General features: G+C 42.2%; 1 long non-coding RNA gene across 5 annotated transcripts; it reads right to left on the reverse strand.

The window, feature by feature from the left end:
* Positions 1-17,278: 17,278 nt before the first annotated feature.
* Positions 17,279-22,823, reverse strand: LOC124685333. 5 transcript variants are annotated; one of them, XR_006997395.1, is made up of 8 exons: positions 22,645-22,823; positions 22,094-22,121; positions 20,878-21,102; positions 20,575-20,719; positions 20,340-20,430; positions 19,837-20,144; positions 19,531-19,720; positions 17,279-17,634 (listed from the first exon to the last, which is right to left on the reverse strand). It is a non-coding gene; the product is annotated as an uncharacterized LOC124685333 (long non-coding RNA). The 5 variants fall into 5 exon arrangements; XR_006997394.1 differs by having other exon boundaries at positions 17,279-17,658; XR_006997393.1 differs by lacking the exon at positions 17,279-17,634 and adding an exon at positions 18,472-18,791.
* Positions 22,824-23,104: the final 281 nt, after the last annotated feature.

Consider the following 23,104-nt stretch of genomic DNA (forward strand, 5'->3'; position numbering starts at 1 on the left):
TATTATCCAAGCTACACAAGTGAAAAGGCAATAATGACGATCTACGACAATCTGATTGTGGTGAGAGGCTGGTATGAACTCTATTTGTTTTCATTTTTGTACATATACTCATCCATGTGAGCATGCTTAGTTGGTTCATGTGAGGTATATGTTATTTAAGAAAGTCTAGTAGTTCAAGATCTCTGATGGCGTGTATTTCACACGTTCGTTGGGCAACCCCAAGAGGAAGGTATGATGCGCACAGCAGCAAATTTTCCCTCAGAAAGAAACCAAGGTTTATCGAACCAGGAGGAGCCAAGAAGCACGTTGAAGGTTGATGGCGGCGGGATGTAGTGCGGCGCAACACCAGGGATTCCGGCGCCAACGTGGAACCTGCACAACACAACCAAAGTACTTTGCCCCAACGAAACAGTGAGGTTGTCAATCTCACCGGCTTGTTGTAACAAAGGATTAACCGTATTGTGTGGAAGATGATTGTTTGCAGAGAAAATAGTAGAAACAAGTATTGCAGCAGATTTGTATTTCAGTATTAAAGAATGGACCGGGGTCCACGGTTCACTAGAGGTGTCTCTCCCATAAGATAAAAGCATGTTGGGTGAACAAATTACAGTTGGGCAATTGACAAATAGAGAGGGCATAACAATGCACATACATGTCATGATAAGTACAGTGAGATTTAATTGGGCATTACGACAAAGTACATAGACCGCCATCCAACTGCATCTATGCCTAAAAAGTCCACCTTCAGGTTATCGTCCGAACCCCTTCCGAGTATTAAGTTGCAAAGCAACGAGACAATTGCATTAAGTATGGTGCGTAATGTAATCAACAACTACATCCTCGGACATAGCGCCAATGTTTTATCCCTAGTGGAAACGAGCACAACACAACCTTAGAACTTTACGTCACTCGTCCCGGTGTCAATGCGAGGCATGAACCCACTATCGAGCATAAATACTCCCTCTTGGAGTTAAGAGCAAAAACTTGGCCAGAGCCTCTACTAATAACGGAGAGCATGCAAGATCATAAACAACACATATGTAATAACTTGATAATTAACATAACATGGTATTCTCTATCCATCGGATCCCGACAAACACAACATAGAGTATTACAGATAGATGATCTTGATCATGTTAGGCAGCTCACAAGATCCAACAATGAAGCACAATGAGGAGAAGACAACCATCTAGCTACTGCTATGGACCCATAGTCCAGGGGTGAACTACTCACTCATCACTCCGGAGGCGACCATGGCGGTGTAGAGTCCTCCGGGAGATGAATCCCCTCTCCGGCAGGGTGCCGGAGGAGATCTCCGGAATCCCCCGAGATGGGATCGGCGGCGGCGGCGTCTCGGTAAGGTTTTCCGTATCGTGGTTTTTCGCCTCGGGGTTTCGCGACGGAGGCTTTAAGTAGGCGGAAGGGCGGAGTCGGAGGGCCGACGAGGGGCCCACACCACGGGCGGCGCGGGCCCCCCTTGGCCGCGCCGCCATGTGGTTTGGCCACCTCGTGGCCCCACTTCGTATGCTCTTCGGTCTTCCGGAAGGTTCGTGGCGAAATAGGCCCCCGGGTCTTCGTTTCGTCCAATTCCGAGAATATTTTGTTACTAGGATTTCTGAAACCAAAAACAGCGAGAAAACAGAACCGGCACTTCGGCATCTTGTTAATAGGTTAGTTCCGGAAAATGCACGAATATGACATAAAGTGTGCATAAAACATGTAGGTATCATCAATAATATGGCATAGAACATAAGAAATTATCGATACGTCGGAGACGTATCAAGCATCCCCAAGCTTAGTTCCGCTCGTCCCGAGCGGGTAAAACGATAACAAAGATAATTTCTGAAGTGATATGCCATCATAACCTTGATCATACTATTTGTAAACATATGTAGTGGATGCAGCGATCAAAACAATGGTAATGACATGAGTAAACAAGTGAATCATAAGGCAAATACTTTTCATGAATAGTACTTCAAGACAAGTATCAATAAGTCTTGCATAAGAGTTAACTCATAAAGCAATAAATCAAAGTAAAGGTATTGAAGCAACACAAAGGAAGATTAAGTTTCAGCGGTTGCTTTCAACTTGTAACATGTATATCTCATGGATAATTGTCAACATAGAGTAATATAACAAGTACAATATGCAAGTATGTAGGAATCAATGCACAGTTCACACAAGTGGTTGGTTCTTGAGGTGGAGAGAGATAGGTGAACTGACTCAACATAAAAGTAAAGAGAATGGTCCTTCAAAGAGGAAAGCATCGATTGCTATATTTGTGCTAGAGCTTTTATTTTGAAAACATGAAACAATTTTGTCAACGGTAGTAATAAAGCATATGAATTATGAAAGTTATATCTTACAAGTTGCAAGTCTTATGCATAGTATACTAATAGTGCCCGCACCTTGTCCTAATTAGCTTGGACTACCGGATCTTTGCAATGCACATGTTTTAACCAAGTGTCACAATGGGGTACCTCCATGCCGCCTGTACAAAGGTCTAAGGAGAAAGCTCGCATTTTGGATTTCTCGCTTTTGATTATTCTCAACTTAGACATCCATACCGGGACAACATGGACAACGAGATAATGGACTCCTCTTTAATGCATAAGCATGTGGCAACAATTATTATTCTCATATGAGATTGAGGATATATGTCCAAGACTGAAACTTCCACCATGAATCATGGCTTTAGTTAGCGGCCCAAAGTTCTTCTCTAACAATATGCATGCTCCAACCATGAAGGTGGTAGATCTCTCTTACTTCGGACAAGACGGACATGCATAGCAACTCACATGATATTCAACAAAGAATAGTTGATGGCGTCCCCGAAACATGGTTATCGCACAACAAGCAACTTAATAAGAGATAAAGTGCATAAGTACATATTCAATACCACAATAGTTTTTAAGCTATTTGTCCCATGAGCTATATATTGCAAAGGTGAATGATGGAATTTTAAAGGTAGCACTCAAGCAATTTACTTTGGAATGGCGGATAAATACCATGTAGTAGGTAGGTATGGTGGACACAAATGGCATAGTGGTTGGCTCAAGGATTTTGGATGCATAAAAGACATATTGTAAACATTATAAGACTCTACACCGTCTTCCTTGTTGTTCAAAACTCAATACTAGATGTTATCTAGACTCTAGAGAAACCAAATATGCAAACCAAATTAGCAAGCTCTAAGCGTTTCTTCATTAATGGGTGCAAAGTATATGATGCAAGAGCTTAAACATGAGCACAACAATTGCCAAGTATCAAATTATCCAAGACATTTTAGAGTTACTACATGTAGTATTTTCCAATTCCAACCATATAACAAATTAACGAAGAAGAAACTTCGCCATGAATACTATGAGTAGAGCCTAAGGACATACTTGTCCATATGCTACAGCGGAGCGTGTCTCTCTCCCATAAAGTGAATGCTAGGATCCATTTTATTCAAACAAAACAAAAAACAAAAACAAACCGACGCTCCAAGCAAAGTGCATAAGATGTGACGGAATAAAAATATAGTTTCAGGGGAGGAACCCGATAATGTTGTCGATGAAGAAGGGGATGCCTTGGGCATCCCCAAGCTTAGACGCTTGAGTCTTCTTATAATATGCAGGGGTGAACCACCGGGCATCCCCAAGCTTAGAGCTTTCACTCTCCTTGATCATATTGCATCATACTCCTCTCTTGATCCTTGAAAACTTCCTCCACACCAAACTCAAAACAACTCATTAGAGGGTTAGTGCATAATAAAAATTCACATGTTCAGAGGTGACACAATCATTCTTGACACTTCTGGACATTGCATAAAGCTACTGGACATTAATGGATCAAAGAAATTCATCCAACATAGCGAAAGAGGCAATGCGAAATAAAAGGCAGAATCTGTCAAAACAGAACAGTCCGTAAAGATGGATTTTATTAGGCCACCAGACTTGCTCAAATGAAAATGCACAAATTGAATGAAAGTTGCGTACATATCTGAGGATCATGCACGTAAATTGGCTTAATTTTCTGAGCTACCTACAGGGAGGTAGACCCAGATTCGTGACAGCAAAGAAATCTGAAACTGCGCAGTAATCCAAATCTAGTACTTACTTTACTATCAAAGACTTTACTTGGCACAACAAAACTCAAAACTAAGATAAGGAGAGGTTGCTACAGTAGTAAACAACTTCCAAGACACAAATATAAAACAAAGTACTGTAGCAAAATAACACATGGGTTATCTCCCAAGAAGTTCTTTCTTTATACCAATTAAGATGGGCTCAACAGTTTTAATGATGCACTCGCAAGAAATAGTAGTTGAAGCAAAAGAGAGCATCAAGAAGCAAATTCAAAACACATTTAAGTCTAACATGCTTCCTATGCATAGAAATATTGTAAATAAACAAGTTCATGAAGAGCAAAGTAACAAGCATAGGAAGATATAACAAGTGTAGCTTCAAAAATTTCAGCACATAGAGAGGCATTTTAGTAACATGAAAATTTCTACAACCATATTTTCCTCTCTCATAATAACTTTCAGTAGCAACATGAGCAAACTCAACAATATAACTATCACATAAAGCATTCTTATCATGAGTCTTATGCATAAAATTATTACTCTCCACATAGGCATAATCAATTTTATTAGTTGTAGTGGGAGCAAATTCAACAAAGTAGCTATCATTATTATTCTCATCAAGTGTAAGAGGCATAGTATAATCACAACAAAATTTACTCTCCATAGTAGGTGGCACCAAAAGACCACTATCATTATAATCATCATAAATAGGAGGCAAAGTATCGTCAAAGAAAATTTTCTCCTCAATGCTTGGGGGACTAAAAAGATCATGAAAACCATCTTCCCCAAGCTTAGAACTTTCTACATTATTATCAACAATGGTGTTCAAAGCGTTCATACTAATATTACTACCAGCATGCAAATAAGATTTCATAGGTTTTTTAATTTTCGCATCAAACAATCCATGTTTTAAATCAGGAAATAGAATAAGAAGCTCATTGTTGTCCATTATGCTTAACTAGTGAAATAAAAACATGCATGATATTAAGTAAAGTAAAACAAGTAACTAATTTTTTTGTGTTTTTGATATAGCAAACAAGACAGTAAATAAGGTAAAGCTAGCAACTAATTTTTTTGTGTTTTGATATAATGCAGCAAACAAAGTAGTAAATAAAATAAAGCAAGACAAAAACAAAGTAAAGAGATTGAGAAGTGGAGACTCCCCTTGCGAGCGTGTCTTGATCTCCCCGGCAACGGCGCCAGAAAAAGAGCTTGATGGCGTGTATTTCACACGTTCGTTGGGCAACCCCAAGAGGAAGGTATGATGCGCACAACAACAAGTTTTCCCTCAGAAAGAAACCAAGGTTTATCGAACCAGGAGGAGCCAAGAAGCACGTTGAAGGTTGATGGCGGCAGGATGTAGTGCGGCGCAACACCAGGGATTCCGGCGCCAACGTGGAACCTGCACAACACAACCAAAGTACTTTGCCCCACCGAAACAGTGAGGTTGTCAATCCCACCGTCTTGCTGTAACAAAGGATTAACCGTATTGTGTGGAAGATGATTGTTTGCAGAGAAAATAGTAAAACAAGTATTGCAGCAGATTTGTATTTCAGTATTAAAAGAATGGACCGGGGTCCACAGTTCACTAGAGGTGTCTCTCCCATAAGATAAAAGCATGTTGGGTGAACAAATTACGGTCGGGCAATTGACAAATAGAGAGGGCATAACAATGCACATACATGGCATGATAAGTATAGTGAGATTTAATTGGGCATTACGACAAAGTACATAGACCGCCATCCAACTGCATCTATGCCTAAAAAGTCCACCTTCAAGTTATCGTCCGAACCCCTTCCGGTATTAAGTTGCAAGGCAACGAGACAATTGCATTAAGTATGGTGCGTAATGTAATCAACAACTACATCCTCGGACATAGCGCCAATGTTTTATCCCTAGTGGCAACGAGCACAACACAACCTTAGAACTTTCGTCACTTCGTCCCGGTGTCAATGCAGGCATGAACCCACTATCGAGCATAAATACTCCCTCTTGGAGTTAAAAACAAAAACTTGGCCGAGCCTCTACTAGTAACGGAGAGCATGCAAGATCATAAACAACACATATGTAATAACTTGATAATTAACATAACATGGTATTCTCTATCCATCGGATCCCGACAAACACAACATAGAGTATTACGGATAGATGATCTTGATCATGTTAGGCAGCTCACAAGATCCAACAATGAAGCACAATGAGGAGAAGACAACCATCTAGCTACCGCTATGGACCCATAGTCCAGGGGTGAACTACTCACTCATCACTCCGGAGGCGACCATGGCGGTGTAGAGTCCTCCGGGAGATGAATCCCCTCTCCGGCAGGGTGCCGGAGGAGATCTCCGGAATCCCCCGAGATGGGATTGGCGGCGGCGGCGTCTCGGTAAGGTTTTCCGTATCGTGGTTTTTCGCCTCGGGGGTTTCGCGACGGAGGCTTTAAGTAGGCGGAAGGGCGAGTCGGGGGCTGACGAGGGGCCCACACCACAGGGCGGCGCGGGCCCCCTTGGCCGCGCCGCCATGTGGTTTGGCCACCTCGTGGCCCCACTTCGTATGCTCTTCGGTCTTCCGGAAGGTTCGTGGCGAAATAGGCCCCTGGGTCTTCGTTTCGTCCAATTCCGAGAATATTTTGTTACTAGGATTTATGAAACCAAAAACAGCAGAAAACAGGAACTGGCACTTCGGCATCTTGTTAATAGGTTAGTTCCAGAAAATGCACGAATATGACATAAAGTGTGCATAAAACATGTAGGTATCATCAATAATATGGCATAGAACATAAGAAATTATCGATACGTCGGAGACGTATCAGTCGCTGATAGGCGATATTGTTGTCGCTGACTGCATCGCATAGGTTCATCGACTGCTGCACCACCAAGTTTGAGTCTCCGTAGATCTCCAGGCGAGTGGCACCACACGCCTTCGCCATTTTCATTCCGTGCAACAGTGCTTCGTATTCTGCTTCATTGTTTGTCGGCAGAGAGAAATTCATACGTAGTATGTACTTCATCTTATATCCCTGCGGTGATATCAGCACCACTCCTGCTCCTGCGCCTGTGCTCCGTTTTGACCCGTTGAAGTACATTATCCATGATCCTGTCATATCGGGTACTGCCGGCGTCTGGGATTGGATCCAGCTCGCCACGAAGTCTGGGAGGATTTGGGATTTTATCGCCGTTCGATTAACGTAAGTTATGTCGTGTGGGGCTAGTTCAATAGCCCATTGGGATACTCGACCCGTGGCTTCCGGATTGGTCATTATGCTCTTCAGGGGTGCTTCGCTTACAACTTTAATCGGGTGCTCCGTGAAGTAGTGCCGCAACTTGCGAGCCGACCGCCATACTGCGTACGCCAGCTTCTGGTGATGGGGATACCGCTGCCTTGCGGGAGTGAGCACTTCGCTGAGGTAATAAACGGGCCTTTGCACACCATGAACTCTCCCTGCTTCCTCTCGTTCGACGACTAGGACGCTACTGAAGACTTGAGCTGTTGCAGCTATGTACATGAGCAACGTCTCCTTCTCGCACGGAGTCAGGAGCACTGGGGAGGTCGATAAGATCTTCTTCAGGTTATCGAAGGATTCTTGTGCCTCCTTTGTCCACTCGAATTTTTCCGATTTTTTCATCAGGTTGTAGAAAGGCAAAGCTTTCTCCCCTAGCTTTGCAATGAACCTGCTGAGTGCTGCTAGCCGGCCTGCCAACTGCTGCACTTGGTGCAGATTCTTTGGTGGCTCCATATCAAGAATAGCTTTAATTTTTAAGGGATTGGCTTCGATTCCTCTGGCTGATATGAAGTACCCAAGTACTTGTCCTCCCGGTACTCCGAAGAAGCATTTTTTTGGATTCAACTTGATTTTGTATCTGTCCAGATTGTCGAAGGTTTCCCGCAAGTCATCGATGAGTGTGGTTGCGTGCTTTGTTTTCACCACGATGTCGTCGATGTAAACCTCAATATTTCTTCCAATCTGCTCCGCAAGGCAGGCTTGCATGCAGCGTTGGTAGGTGGCTCCTGCATTTTTCAACCCGAAGGTCATGACGTTGTAACAGAAAACGCCGTGCGGGGTGATGAACGCGGTTAGCTCCTGGTCTTCCTTCTTCAGCTTGATCTGATTGTAACCAGAGTATGCATCGAGAAAAGAGAGACGGTGACACCCGGCCGTGGAGTCGACTATCTGGTCTATTCGAGGCAATGGGAAATGATCTTTCGGGCAATGCTTGTTAAGGCCGGTGTAGTCGATGCACATGCGGAGGGTGGTTGTGTCCTTCTTTGGCTCCATGACGGGATTGGCCACCCACTCAGATTCCTTAAGCTCCCGAATAAATCCCGCCTTGCGGAGCCGATTAACTTCTTCACCGATTGCTCTCCTCTTTGGTTCAGAGAATCGTCGCATTGATTGCTGCACCGGTTTGGCTGTTGGGTCAACATTTAGGGCGTGCTCAGCGAGTTCCCTGGGGATACCTGGCATGTCGGATGGTTCCCATGCAAATATCTCCCAGCGCTCACGGAGGAACTCGATGAGCGCGCTTTCCTATGCGTCAGCAAGGTCAGCCGAAGTGTTGACCGTCTTCTTCGGATCAGTGGGATGCACCTGCAGCTTCTTGGTTTCCTTTGCAGCATCAAACTCATCGGATCTTACGTTTCGATTGTCGGCTGGCGGTTGCGTGTGGTCTGTGACGGTATCAATCGCGTTGAGTTCTTCTCTGGCTCCAAACTTCGGAGCGATCTTCTGGAATTCCCTGTCGCAGTTGTCTTATCGAGAGAAGCTACTGTGAACGGTTATTGGGGTCCCGTTGTTGCCTGGCATCTTCAGTTTCAGGTATGCATAATGAGGCACGGCCATGAATTTAGCAAACGCGGGTCTGCCGAGGATGGCATGGTACTGAGATTCCCAGTCGACTACCTCGAACTCGATTTTTTCTCTCCTGAAATTACTGGGCGTGCCGAAGACTACGTCCAATGACGTTTTGCCTAGCGAGTAGGCGGGTCGGGTCGGTATAATGCCGTGGAACCCTGTGTCAGATTCTTTTAGCATGTCGACTGTTAAACCCATTGCTCTCATTGTGCTGGCAAATAGCAGGTTCAAGCCGCTTCCTCCGTCCATGAATACTTTGCCCATACTGTACCCTCCAATCTGTGCTTCAAGGACAAGGGCCGCGTGACCGGGCCTTGGAACAGCTTTCGGGTGATCTGCCCTGCTGAAGGTGATGCTTTGTTCTGACCAGTCGATGAAATCCGGTGTATCGACCATGGCGACTTCCGCATATTTTACTTCTCGGGAGAACTTCTTGACTTCTCTCTTCGAAAAGCTGGTTTTATGGATCATGCTTATTTGTCCACGTAGCGCTGGGAATACTTCGGCTGGTTCATGATCGTATTTTTCCATAGGCTCGTATGGTTCTGGTACATATGGTTCTGTCAAGTGGTCGTAGGACCTTGCCTTTTCTTCCATCATGCGAACTCTTGACATAGCTTCGGCTCTAAGGTCATCACAGAACTGTCGAATCTCTAGGAAGTGTCGGCAGTTTTTTAACAAATGACTGGACTTCTCCCGACCATCCTTTGGATCAAAGTATAAGTGGAGGTAACATGGCGCCTCGAGTTGCTCTGAAGCCGAGAGATACGGAGAACGGATGCGGCCCCTGACTGCCGATGTGTCGTAGCATCTTTGCTCGATCTGCCGAGGATGAACTGCTGTCCTGCCTTCCTCCTCACGATGTGAGCTTCTTCGTCTCTTCCTTTGTCCAGCTGTGGCGTCGAGATTCCCTTGATCGCTCCTTTGTATGCTCCTGGGTGAAACTTTTAGAGTTGTTGCTGAATGGGCACCCTCCGGAGGTGCGGCCTTTGAGTCGGATGCGCTGGCCTTAGGGAGGCGAAGGAAACCTCCGGAGTCGATGACGAAGTGAACGCCGCCGAAAACAGCCTCCGTGTCCTGAGATGATGCCATAGAGTTTGGGTGAAGTACTTCGCGGCGTGGCACGAACTGAAAGGACCCGCAGCGGATCGGATCTGTTGACTCTGCTGGTGTCGGTGATTCGAGTAAGAACGCCGCGGACGTGACTGGTACTGCCGATGACTTGCCTTGTGCCGACAGGTTTCCCACAGACGGCGCCAATTGTCGAGGGTCTCCTCGCCAATGCCCTCCGATAGGGGCTTAGGGTTGACGGAATCCTACAAGCTGACACGAGACATCGGTTCACAGACAAGCGGGGAGAGCGATTTACCCAGGTTCGGGGCCCTCGTTGAGGTAAAACCCTTACGTCCTGCCTGTCTGTTCTTGATTATGATGATGATGGGTTACAATGGGGTGCCGAATAGTTCGGCTGAGATCTCGTCGAGATGGCTATTGCTATGGTGACCTAGCTCTATGCTTTTTCTGGCTAAGATTGCTAAGATTGATTCTGTCCCTCGGCAGCCCCTCTCCTGGCCTTTATATAGGAGGCCAGGTCTCAAGAGGTCTCACCGAGTACGACTAAGTTTACAGTAATTTTAAATCCGATCTTTCCTTGTTCGACCGCTTCCTTGCCTTGCTCGTCAAGGAACCTTCTGGTGCGCCGCCCTAGTGGCCCATCTTGCCTTTATGTGTCCTCATGGGCCTCCAATTAGTCAATACAGGATAGGGTAATGTGAGTTACCCGAAGGGTAGTGCCCACGTCAGACGAGAACCCTATGTTTCAGGGGTCTACACCACATGAACATGGGCATTTGATACGTCCAAAACGTATCTACTTTCCCGAACACTTTTGCTATTGTTTTGCCTCTAATTTGTGTGTTTTGGATGCAACTAACACGGACTAACGCTATTTTCAGCAGAACTGTTCTGGTGTCTCGTTTTTGTGCAGAAATCCAACTTTCAGGAAAAACCTCGGAATTTATACAGAAGGCCCTATTTTCCCAGAAGACTCACGGAGCCAGAAGGGCAAGTCAGGTGGAGGCCCGAGGGCCCCACACCCTAGGGCGGCGCGGCCCAGGAGGGGGGCGCGCGGCCCTAGCGTGTGGCCCCCTCGGCAGGCCTCCGACGCCCTCCTTCGGACTACTTATCGCCCTCGACCTAAAAACGCACGGGGAGAAGTCGAAGTCGCCAGAAACCCTCCAGAACGCCGCCACATCGTGAAACTCCGTCTCGGGAGCCAGAAGTCTCCGTTCTGGCACTCCGCCGGGACGGGGAATTGGAGGAGATCATCGCCATCATCACCACCGACGCCTCTCCATCGACCAGCCATGTTTCCCCCATCCATGTGTGAGTAATTCCCCCGCTGTAGGCTTTAGGGGATGGTAGGGATTGGATGAGATTGGTCATGTAATAGTGTAAGATTGTTAGGGCATAGTGCCTAGTGTCCGTAATTGGTACTTTGATGATATTGTTGCAACTTGTTATGCTTAATGCTTGTCACTAGGGCCCGAGTGCCATGATCTTAGATCTGAACATGTTATTGCTTCATCATGATATTCATTGTTTATGGTCTTACCTGCAAGTTGTATACACATGTCGCTGTCCGGAACCAATGGCCCCGAAGTGACAGAAATCGGGACAACCGGAGGGGATGGTAGTGATGTGAGGATCACATGTGTTCACGGAGTGTTAATGCTTTGCTCCGGTACTCTACTAAAAGGAGTACCTTAATATCCAGTAGATTCCCTTGAGGCCCGGCTGCCACCGGCTGGTAGGACAAAAGATGTTGTGCAAGTTTCTCATTGCGAGCACGTACGACTATAATTGGAACACATGCCTATTGATTGCTTTGTACTTAGACACTGTTTTATTATTATCTCGCAAATGCCCTGCTTGATTGTTACATGAGTTTCTCTCATCCATGCAACGCCCGTTATCCGTCCCCGTGCCTACGGTATTTTAATCCTACTGTTTACTATAATCACTACTCTGCTGTCTCGTTACTCTGCTGTCTGTTATTTCACTACTGCTACTGCTATAAAACTGTTACTACTCGATAAACTCTTGCGAGCAAGTCCGTTTCCAGGTGCAGCTGAATTGACAACTCCGTTGTTAAGGCTTTCAAGTATTCTTTGTCTCCCCTTGTGTCGAATCAATAAATTGGGTTTTACTACCCGCGAAGACTGTCTGCGATCCCCTATACTTGTGGGTCATCAAGACTGTTTTCACGGCGCGGTTGCCGGGGAGCATAGCTTTATTTGGAAGTTCATTTGGATTGATATTGTTCGCTGCAAATTCTCCATCATGGGTAAAACTCGCGATCCTAGAGTCGCCATATTACCATCCACTACAAGAAAAGGTACAACTCTGAGTACCTCTGCTGCTCTTGATTCACCATCTGTGATTGATAAACTTGTTTCACCACCACACGCTTCACTTGCTGGTACTTCTACTGAATCTGAAAACTCTTATAATATTGATGATGCTTCTGTTGTGCTTGATGATAGTGGTTCATTGGGATCCTTTCTAGATGCTACAATTGCTAGGTCTAGACAAATTGAAAATGCTGAAACTCCTGATGCTACTACACCTGTTAATTCACCTGAACTTGATTATTCTAGTGATGATCCTGATGAAGATTATGTGGAGATTAGTGATGATCTTATTAATAGATGCAATGCTACTATTGATGCAAGTAAAATTAAAAAGTTTCTCACACAATATACTGTTAGACATAAGTTATCTCCTGATCCTAAATTTGCCACATCTCCTATATGCATTAAGGATAAAGATTATGATTTTTCTCTTGATCTATCTCATATAGCTATTGTAGAGAAAGCACCCTTTTGTGGTACTGAAAAAGAAAGTGCTTTGTAGAACACATGATTGAACTTTCTTCTATGAGTAGTTTGTTTTCTGATGATATCAAGATGCGTACTTATTTTGTCGCTAAATTTTTTCCTTTCTCATTAAAGGATGATGCTAAAACTTGGTATAATAATTTGCCTCCTGGTTCTATTAAAAATCCAACTTATTTGCGTGATGTTTTCTTTCGAAAATACTTTCCTGCTAGTGCTCAACATATTGCTTTACAGAGAATTTATAGATTTGACCAGGGAGATGAAGAGAAATTGCCTGAGGCTTGGGCAAGATTTTGTTCTCTTATCAGAGCTCGACCTCGGGCATGATTTAGAAAAGAATGATCTACTTGATATATTTTATAGTGGACTAACCATTGAGTCTAGGGCATACCTGGATAGTTGTGCTGGTTGTGTTTTCGGAAAAGAACTCCGGACGAAGTCGAAGAATTATTGGCTAAAATAGGCCGGAATCATGATGATTGGACTACGCCTGAACCAATTCCAACGCCAATATTGAAGAAGAGGGGTTTAATTAAATTGAATGATGAAGATATGAGGGAAGCCAAGAAGTCTCTCAAGGAGAAAGGAATTAAATCTGAAGATGTGAAGAATCTACCTCCCATAGAAGATATATGTGAGATAATTCCCCCTTCATCCATGATTGAGGTAAACTCCCGTCAGCGCTTTACTAGGGAAGATATTCCGTATTCAAAACCTCCTGCGCAATGCTTAGATGAGTTTGATAATTATATTGTTAAGCAAGAAAATTTTAATATGAGAGTAGAGAATCATCTAATGGAAAATTCTCAAGCTATTAGCAATTTGCATGATATTGTGGAGAGAACCTCCAATGATGTTAAGATGCTTGTTAAACATTTTCAAATGGTTCAAACTCAAATAGATCAACTCACTAAAGTGCAAAATGACTTATTAAAAAATAATTCTAAAGAGAAACATGTTTATGAAGTAACAACTAGAGGTGGTGTCTCTACCCAGGATCCTCTATATCCCGAAGGGCATCCCAAAAGAATTGAACAAGATTCTCAACGCATTGAACCTAGTGCTCCTTCTAAGAAAAAGAAGAAAAAACATAAAAATGTTGTAGAATCCTCTGAACCTGTTAATGATCCTAATAGTATTTCTATTTCTGATGCTGAAACTGAAAGTGGTAATGAACATGATAATAATAATGGTAATGATAAGAATGATATTTATGATAAAGAAGAAGTTGAAGATGAACCTGAAAAGCAAGATAAAAATAAAAAGTATACTAAAGAAGATTTTATTGCTAAGAAGCATGGTAATGAAAGAGAACCTTGGGTGCAAAAGCAAATGCCTTTTCCTGCTAAGAAACTAAAATCAAAGGAAGAAGAACACTATAATAAATTTTGTGATTGGATGAAACCTTTATTCTTGCAAATCCCTTTGATCTGATGTTATTAAATTGCCTCCTTATTCAAAGTATATGAAAGATATTGTTACTAACAAAAGGAAAATCCCCAATGAGGAAATTTCCACTATGCTTGCTAATTACTCTTTCAATGGCAAAGTTCCAAAGAAGTTGGGCGACCCAGGTATACAGACTATTCCTTGTTCTATTAAGAATAATTATGTTAAAACTGCTCTATGTGACTTGGGAGCCGGTGTTAGTGTTATGCCTTTTTCTCTTTATAAGAGACTTTACTTAGATAAGTTGATACCTACTGATATATCTTTGCAAATGGCTGATAAATCTACTGCTATTCCTGTTGGTATATGTGAGGATGTTCCTGTTCAAGTTACTAATAACTGCTTGATATTAACCGATTTTGTTGTGTTGGAAATGCCTGAAGATGATAATATGTCTATTATTCTTGGGAGACCTTTTCTTAACACCGCAGGGGCTGTTATTGATTGCAATAAAGGAAAGGTTACTTTCAATGTTGATGATAGGGAGCACACCGTCTATTTCCCCAAGAGGATTGAAAAAGCATGCGGAGTTAATACTATTTCTAATGTGAGAACTATCAAAGTTGGAACTTTCGATTGTCCTATATATGAGCCTAAAGAAGAATATCAAACTCTTGTGATTGGATCCATATCAATACAATACAAGGTAACATGATTGATTTGAGGTTTATTTCTTCTTATGCTATGTAAAATTTATTTGGTGGCAAGACTTGATCAACCTTGTTAACAAATACTTTTTATATGCATAGAGGAGGTAAACAACATCTCTTTCTTCCTCCACTTGCTCTAGTTGCTGTAGCACTTTTAATTTGCAAATTTCCTTAGTTAATTGGAGATTTCAAAAAATTTCCTGGCCAGTAATAATAAACTTAATACCCAGAAATGTGCATTTTTCAAAGTTTTCAAAAATTCACAAAAATTATACCGTTGGTCCTATTTTTCGACGAGGCACCTGGGAGCACCTGGGGATGACCAGTGGGGCACCCCAGGGTGGCACCCCACAGGCTGCCGCGGCCAGCAAGTGGGGCGCGCCACCCTCGTGTGTGGGCCCCCCTTTACCCCACTTCAGCATCTCTTCCTCCCACACTCTTCTCTCTCCCGAAAAAATCGACACCAGCTTCCTATCACTCGCGTTTTTGCTCAAGAACTCCAGATTTCTCGATTTCTTTGCTCAGCCCAGATTTCTGTCTGAAATTTGGCACATTTGCTCTTCGGTATGTGACTCCTTCGATTATCCAAGTAGAATTTTTTTTGGTGGAGTATATCTTGCATATTTTACTGCTGTAGGTAACATGTTTAGTGAGCTTGCATGCTTGTTCTAAGTGGTAGAAACTAGTTTTGATGCATGATTAGTACTCTAGCAAGTTCCTATGGTAGTTTCCCTCGAGTATATGTCACCAAATCAAGTTTTATATTGTTTGTTGAAAATTTCAGAAAAGGGGGATGGACAACTTTAACTTTGGAGAAGTGTTCCAAGGGGAGACAACAAGCACGGGGAGGCCCTCTAGGTCATCCACCCGATGCAGGCCATCCTACAATGAGGATCTCATCGCACCAAGCTTCGCACCCGAGGAGGACAATGGAGTCCCCAACGCTGCATCCTTTCCATGTTATGACTTTTTGAGTAACTAGATGACCCGTTGCGCTATCGCGCAAATGGCATAATTAAATCAGAATTTAAACCATAAATTTTAACTTAATAATTAGCATGAAATTTAGCTGCTTTAGTATATTATAGACACGCCATTTCATAGAGACATTGCACTAAGATATGCTAATTTAGTACGATCTCACATTATTATTTTTTTAGCTTTTACGCTTTTGGATAAGTTTCTCCACCAAATTATGGTTATTGTATCAAAAAGAGGTAGCATCATAAAAAAAGAATAAAAGGATAATTACTGATTTCAAAAAGAATATTTCTTCTTATTGTGAGTAGAAGAAAAAATGTTTGGTTCGAGATCTTGAGCCCTTTTACCGATGGCACGGAACCATAAACTATTTCCACCACTTTTCTCGGCTGATACCGTCCATCCCATTGTGATTTGCGCTCCTCCGCCTTGAATTTCTACACCTCCCTCCCTTCCCTCCACCTCATCTAATCCACTGACCAAGTACTCTGTCGTGGCCATCCACGCCATCAGCTAAAACCATCCACGCCATTCGCTGATCACCCCAAGATTTAACAAATTAAGCATTTCAGAATCCTAAGACAATATGTTGTCAATTAAGAATCTGAACACATTACATTTAGAGAAATAGTTGAAAATCTTAAAGAATGTATTTCTAAAATAATGACAATGCAATCTGCTGAAAGCCACCAATACCATTAGGAAACAAAATGTACACTTTGCAGATTAAGGTAAGGTAACTTCACGATGTATCTCATGATGTATCTGGTGCCTATGATAGTACCGAGAATCACACCGGACTTGGTTTTCATGTCAAGCATAGATTTAATAACACTAAGTAGTATATGATTGTTTTTTGTAGCTGTAAGTTCTATCTATTATTCAAGTGACCAAAACATGAGACTGTCACAATTTACCGTTAATCAAAAAACACGCACTTAGTCGGCAAGCGTTTGTATACTGATTCCTCAAAGAAAAAGAGTTTCTATACCGATACCGATATAACAATAACTATAAACTGTATCAACTCCATGTGACTTAAACACATGCTTTAGTCTCAATGATGTGCAACTCACTAAAAGAAATATGGACACGTCACTGAAAGATCCATTAGTTTGTTGGAGTGTTTTTGGTCACATATTAGTCGAGAATTAACTTTCTTGACAGAGTACAATAAGAACACATAACAATCGTATTTTTATTCGAAGTAAGACATACAATCATTAACCCAACATAATGGCTGAGTATTCAGTTTTTTGTGCGAGTACCTCAAATTAGTTTCGCAAGTAACACATACTCCTATTGATGAGTATTCACTTTTATGCAAATTGAGAATTTCTAAATTGTGTAAACTACATTGTTTTTTCTTAACATGACAAGATCCTAAAAATAAACTCCATTGAAATATTTGGAAAACCTCTAAATAGGAGTATAAGGAACCAGTAGAGTATTAATACATCAATTATAGAGGGCAAAGGAAAAAAGAAGGCATCACAAAGAGGCCATAAACTGGAAGAACGTGACAAACAGGGCCTATGTAATATACCAAATCATCAATCGGTTTCCCGACCAAAACTGTTTTGACACTTATTCTCCAGTTTCCATAGTAGATATAATCTTATTGTGTACAAACTCTGAGTGTGAAGAGAGCATTCATGATCTCACAATAGTAGCCTCAGCAAGACAACAATAGTTGATCAAACCACAGCCTTTTTCTCTGGAACAGGAGTATCAAGTCTGTAACATACAATACATCTGTGACTACAAAAACATGCGAGTAAAGGCTAAGATCAAATAGTTTAGAAAATATCATGTTTTGTCAAGATAAAATAAGAACAGAAAATAGTAAGTGCAATTTAGTCTTCCTACTGAATGTTAAAAAAATATATGCAACTTGCATTGAATTACATTGGCTTAGAAATCTTATATCTGCAACCAACTTTTCCTTTATAATCAGAAATTACAGCTTCATTTGGGATGATATAAAGCAAGAAAACCATATCAATTATGCTTATAACTTTTCTTACGCCATTATATAGGCTCGGTATGAAGCCTATTCAGAACCACTTTGCACTACTGAATTTTGGGAGCATATGCCATTAAGATCTCATAACTAATATTGCTAATAACATATTCAACACACTAAAATCTTGGCACTAACATGTAATATCAGAATGCTGATGGAAGTGGAAAGAAAATATTATCTGAGCATACTTCGCATCCTAATAATATTTGAAAGATCTCAACACTAACTTGTATTTTCAAATACTGATGGAGGTGGAAAGGAAAATATTATATGAACACGCTGGTTACCCTAATAATATTTGACCGATTTTGAAAAAAATACTTGAAGCATTCCTTGTTGGTAATAATTTCTAGTACTTTAGCACTGCAAGTACGTATTAACAAAATAAAATTCCATACATAATAAGAAAACTTTTCTTGAGATTTTCCCTTATTCGCTAACCCACTATAGGTATAGTTTATAACCAAGAGATTCAACCTTTCCTTTCAGAGAACTAAAGCAAATCCGTTAAACTGTTCAATAATGGTTCAAAGTATTACTTTAGGAGGTAGATCTAGGAGGATTTTTCTAATGATGGTTCAATAAATCCATGTAGTACATATGAGTATCACAAAACAAATAGTTCAAAATATTACATCACGAAGAATAAAAGGTTTATCCTCATTGACCGGCCTTAATTTGATCTTCAGTTTTGCCCCTTAGGTACAGGTGGAAGTCAATGGCAGCAATAGCAATGCAGAACATAACATACAGTTTTGTCAAGCGGGTATACATAAGTAGACGGTACAACAGATGACTAAAATAACAATTAAAAGCACACACAAAAATAAATTGCCTCAAAATAAGGGGAAATGGATCTCCTTGACAACTGCAATCCAAATAACATGAGTCACAAAACCATGAACGATGCGCAGTGCAAACTATGCTCCTAGCTAGATGAACAAACAATTCTAAATCCAGCTAATTAAGTTAGAAATTGAGTAACGAAAAACAACAAGGTTTCCCTCTACCATAAAAAGAGTGTGGTCGGTATGATGACAGCTCAACTCCTTTTATACCTTACTAAAGACTGAAGCTAAAGGTTCCTGCATCCAGTTCTTTGTTTAGCTATATATGGTAAGAAAATGCTAGTACAATCTAATATTGGTGTCTTAGTAGTTGTTGTGGCTTCAACTAAAGAACCAATCTCGTTTCTAATACAAAAGTATAAATATACATATAATGTAGAAGCGAGCTTAGAACTGGACTGTTTTGATAAATAAAGTAAAAGAACAGATTGCCATTAATTCACCGCTATTGATATTTACATGATCATTTATTTAAAAATGCAATGTTGTACTTATCTTTCCCATAGTTTAATAAACATCATTACACAAGCACCAAGAACAAATTTTGCACGACCAAGGAAATTGCTACATTTGCCAAATTTCACCCATCGAGAGATATACTGCTCATGGTTTCATTTTCATACCAAACAAGTAGTTTTTTATGGTGGAAATGAAGCTTACTTGTAACAAAGAAATGGTATGTTTTGGCCATAACACAAATGTGGCTATAACAGAACCAAAGCAATATTATGTGTTTTTTTTCATAAGGAGCGTTATTACCTTGTTCCCATTCTGAAACGGCCAGGTCTATGGAGACCTAGTACCATGAGCGCCTCCTAAATAGAAGCCTCCCATCCTGACTGGAAGCAAGAAGGAAGCGAGATGCTGGTGCAGAGAGGGTGACAAGGACGAGCGGCGAAGAGGCCCACAGGGCACCGAAACCTAGCAAGATGACCATCTCGTCCTGGAACTGCAGCAACACGAGGTGTGATCAGAATCTGCAAGCCATATTTTCTTTGATGCCCAAGTCTTGGAGCAGATTTGATGATTTCGCATACAAAAATAAGAGGCTGCGCTGCTACCAACCAGAAGAACCAACAGGTCACGAAAGGACTTATGACAGGGGCAGGCTGCTAACGGCAAGGGTGCTGAAGGCCGTGGTGCTGCGCCATCCTGTCGCGTCGTCTTCCTAAGCTGGGAGCTCTGGCGCTCAGCCACCTTCGGCTCAATGGCCGCGGCGTTGCCCAGCCGCTAGTCACCTGCGTGGGAGATATCGTGTCCGTGACTTGGCAGGACCCACCATGCACCACCTCAGGCCGCCGTTGTCCACCAACAGCGGCTGCCGAATAGATGAAGAGAAAAAGCTGAACAGAGGCCACTAATGCTCTTCAGACCTGGAGAATTTAACATCTGAATCAGAGACATCACTAAACCCTATAAGTGCAACAATGGATAAATGTTGCATAAAGTACCATCTGAAACAACGGGAAACCTGACAATTTATTCTTCCTCAAATTGATATACGTTGTATAGTAAGGAGGAGTAGGAATGAAGTAAACTGGCTAGTTCACATGGTGTATAGTTCTTACATTGTTTTCCTGCAAAATCCCCACCCTGAATCATGAAATCCTTTGATGATTCGGTGGAAGAAGCAACCCTTGTATACATCCCCTTTTTCTCCTGCCCCAACCAAAACAGAGAGAAACGATGCATGAGTCCAGATACATACTACTGGACACACTTACTGACATAAGGAATGGATTTGCTCTCAAAATTGGGGCATGGGGAGAGCTAATTTGCATAGTATTGATTAGCCTGATATACCAGTGCACAGGGCACGGAAGTTGTCAATCATCTTTGGGACGACCTCGCCGAAGAGCCCGATGACCACCTTGCCCACGCGCTTCCCGCCGATCTCAACCTCGAAGAAGAATTTGCTCGTTACCTTGGCCTGGAGCTCCACGTCACCCTGCAGCAGCAGACCAAGGCAAATTCAACCACCACGCAAAGGCTAGCGCCGAGCACAGAACTGCAACAACTGGTACACGGCCTCATGGAGGGCGAACATGCGCGCATACCGAGCCTGAGCGACCCCGCGGAGCTGATAAAAGAAGAGATAAAATTAACCTGGAGTCATTGACCATGTTTCTTGCCATGGAAGCTCCCCTGGTCTTGCCGGAGAAGATCTCGAGGCCCAGGATGCGGTGGAGTCGATTGGCGTGCCACCGCTGACGCCCTCTTCTGGGACATGCTCCTTGAGCTCCTCCTTCGCCCGCGTGCCACGGTGGCCACCCCATCCGGCTCGATCCGCACGCCTCCACCTCTTCCAAGATGCGCTCCACAAAGGCAATTCTATGTAAGGATGAATGAAAGGAACCAAGCATCAAAGTGCAGAATCGAAGTATCCAAGTATTAGAAGTAATGAGCAGAGGGAGCATAGCTTAAAACAAACTGAGTTCAAATCAAGAAACCAATTATCAAAGTGCAGAATCAAACAAACCAAGTATCGAAGTGCAGAATCAAAGAAAGGATGAGCTGAGTTTCATAGTCATGAAAATTAAACACACACATAGCACTCGTCCTCTCCCTATGCTTTTAGTTCAGGATAATATCAGCATGCTATTTCTCTCGCGTGGAACATTATTCAGTCCAAATGGTCTTGCTAATCATTTAGGTGCAACGGGAGAAAACAGAAATGGCACAATCAACACAGCTAAAACTAAAGAATAATAATGCTTATATAGAGCTAAGAACAGGTCTATACAGTCTCTCTAATTATTCAGCTACAAAGAGAGAAAATAACAGTGGCACAAAACTCAGAACTAACCACATTCTGAAACTCATCATCTTTAGAACCAAAATGACAAGAATCCAAATTGATCATGTACATGCAAATATTAAAGCACGCAAAATTTAGCAAATAAAAAATGCAGCTGACTGAAGATACATGATAAAATATAAAATAATTCTCTAATTCATTTTATAGAGTAAACAATCAAACGAGACTTGATCGAAGATTCCTTTAATCTTTTCGGTTTGGTTACACAGTATAAATGAGCACGGTGATGGTGATATTAACAAATGAAGCTTGCATGCCCACACCAATAGGGTATTATGAATAGAACTCCAAATACTTCAGGACAATACAATACAAAAATAAGTAGGTCATGCAGTATAGTAAAGTTAATTATAACAGTAATACCTTTGTTTCACTCCTAGCTAGATGAACAAACAATTCTAAATCCAGCAAATTAAGTTAGAAATTGAGTAACGAAAAACAACAAGGTTTCCCTCTACCATAAAAAGAGTGTGGTCGGTATGATGACAGCTCAACTCCTTTTACCTTACGAAAGACTGAAGCCAATGGTTCCCTGCATCCAGTTCTTTGTTTAGCTATATATGGTAATAAAATGCTAGTACAATCTAATATTGGTGTCTTAGTAGTTGTTGTGGCTTCAACTAAAGAACCAATGTCGTTTCTAATACAAAAGTATAAATATACATATAATGTAGAAGCGAGCTTAGAACTGGACTGTTTTGATAAATAAAGTACAAAAACAGATTGCCATTAATTCACCGCTATTGATATTTACATGATCATTTCTTTAAAAATGCAATGTTGTATTTATCTTTCCCATAGTTTAATAAACATCATTACACAAGCACCAAGAACAAATTTTGCTCGACCAAGGAAATTGCTACATTTGCCAAATTTCACCCATCGAGAGATATACTGCTCATGGTTTCATTTTCATACCAAACAAGTAGTTTTTTATGGTGGAAATGAAGCTTACTTGTAACAAAGAAATGGTATGTTTTGGCCATAACACAAATGTGGCTATAACAGGACCCAAAGCAATATTATGTGTTTTTTATCATAAGGAGCGTTATTACCTTGTTCCCATTCTGAAACGGCTAGGTCTATGGAGACCTAGTACCATGAGCGCCTCCTAAATAGAAGCCTCCCATCCTGACTGGAAGCAAGAAGGAAGCGAGATGCTGGTGCAGAGAGGGTGACGAGGACGAGCAGCGAAGAGGCCCACAGGGCTCCGAAACCTAGCAAGATGACCATCTCGTCCTGGAGATGCAGCAACACGAGGTGTGATCAGAATCTGCAAGCCATATTTTCTTTGATGCCCAAGTCTTGGAGCAGATTTGATGACTTCATACAAAAATAAGAGGCGCGCTACCAACCAAGAACCAACGGTCGTGAGAGGACTTATGACGGGCAGGCGCTACGGCAAGGGTCGAAGGCGTGGTGCTGCGCCATCCCGTCGCGTCGTCTTCCTAGCGGGAGCTCGGCGCCACCACTCGACTCAATGGCGCGGCGTTGCCCACCGTCACTGCGTGGGAG

This window comes from Lolium rigidum, chromosome 1 (genome assembly GCF_022539505.1).
Source record: "Lolium rigidum isolate FL_2022 chromosome 1, APGP_CSIRO_Lrig_0.1, whole genome shotgun sequence".
Lineage (NCBI taxonomy): Eukaryota > Viridiplantae > Streptophyta > Magnoliopsida > Poales > Poaceae > Lolium > Lolium rigidum.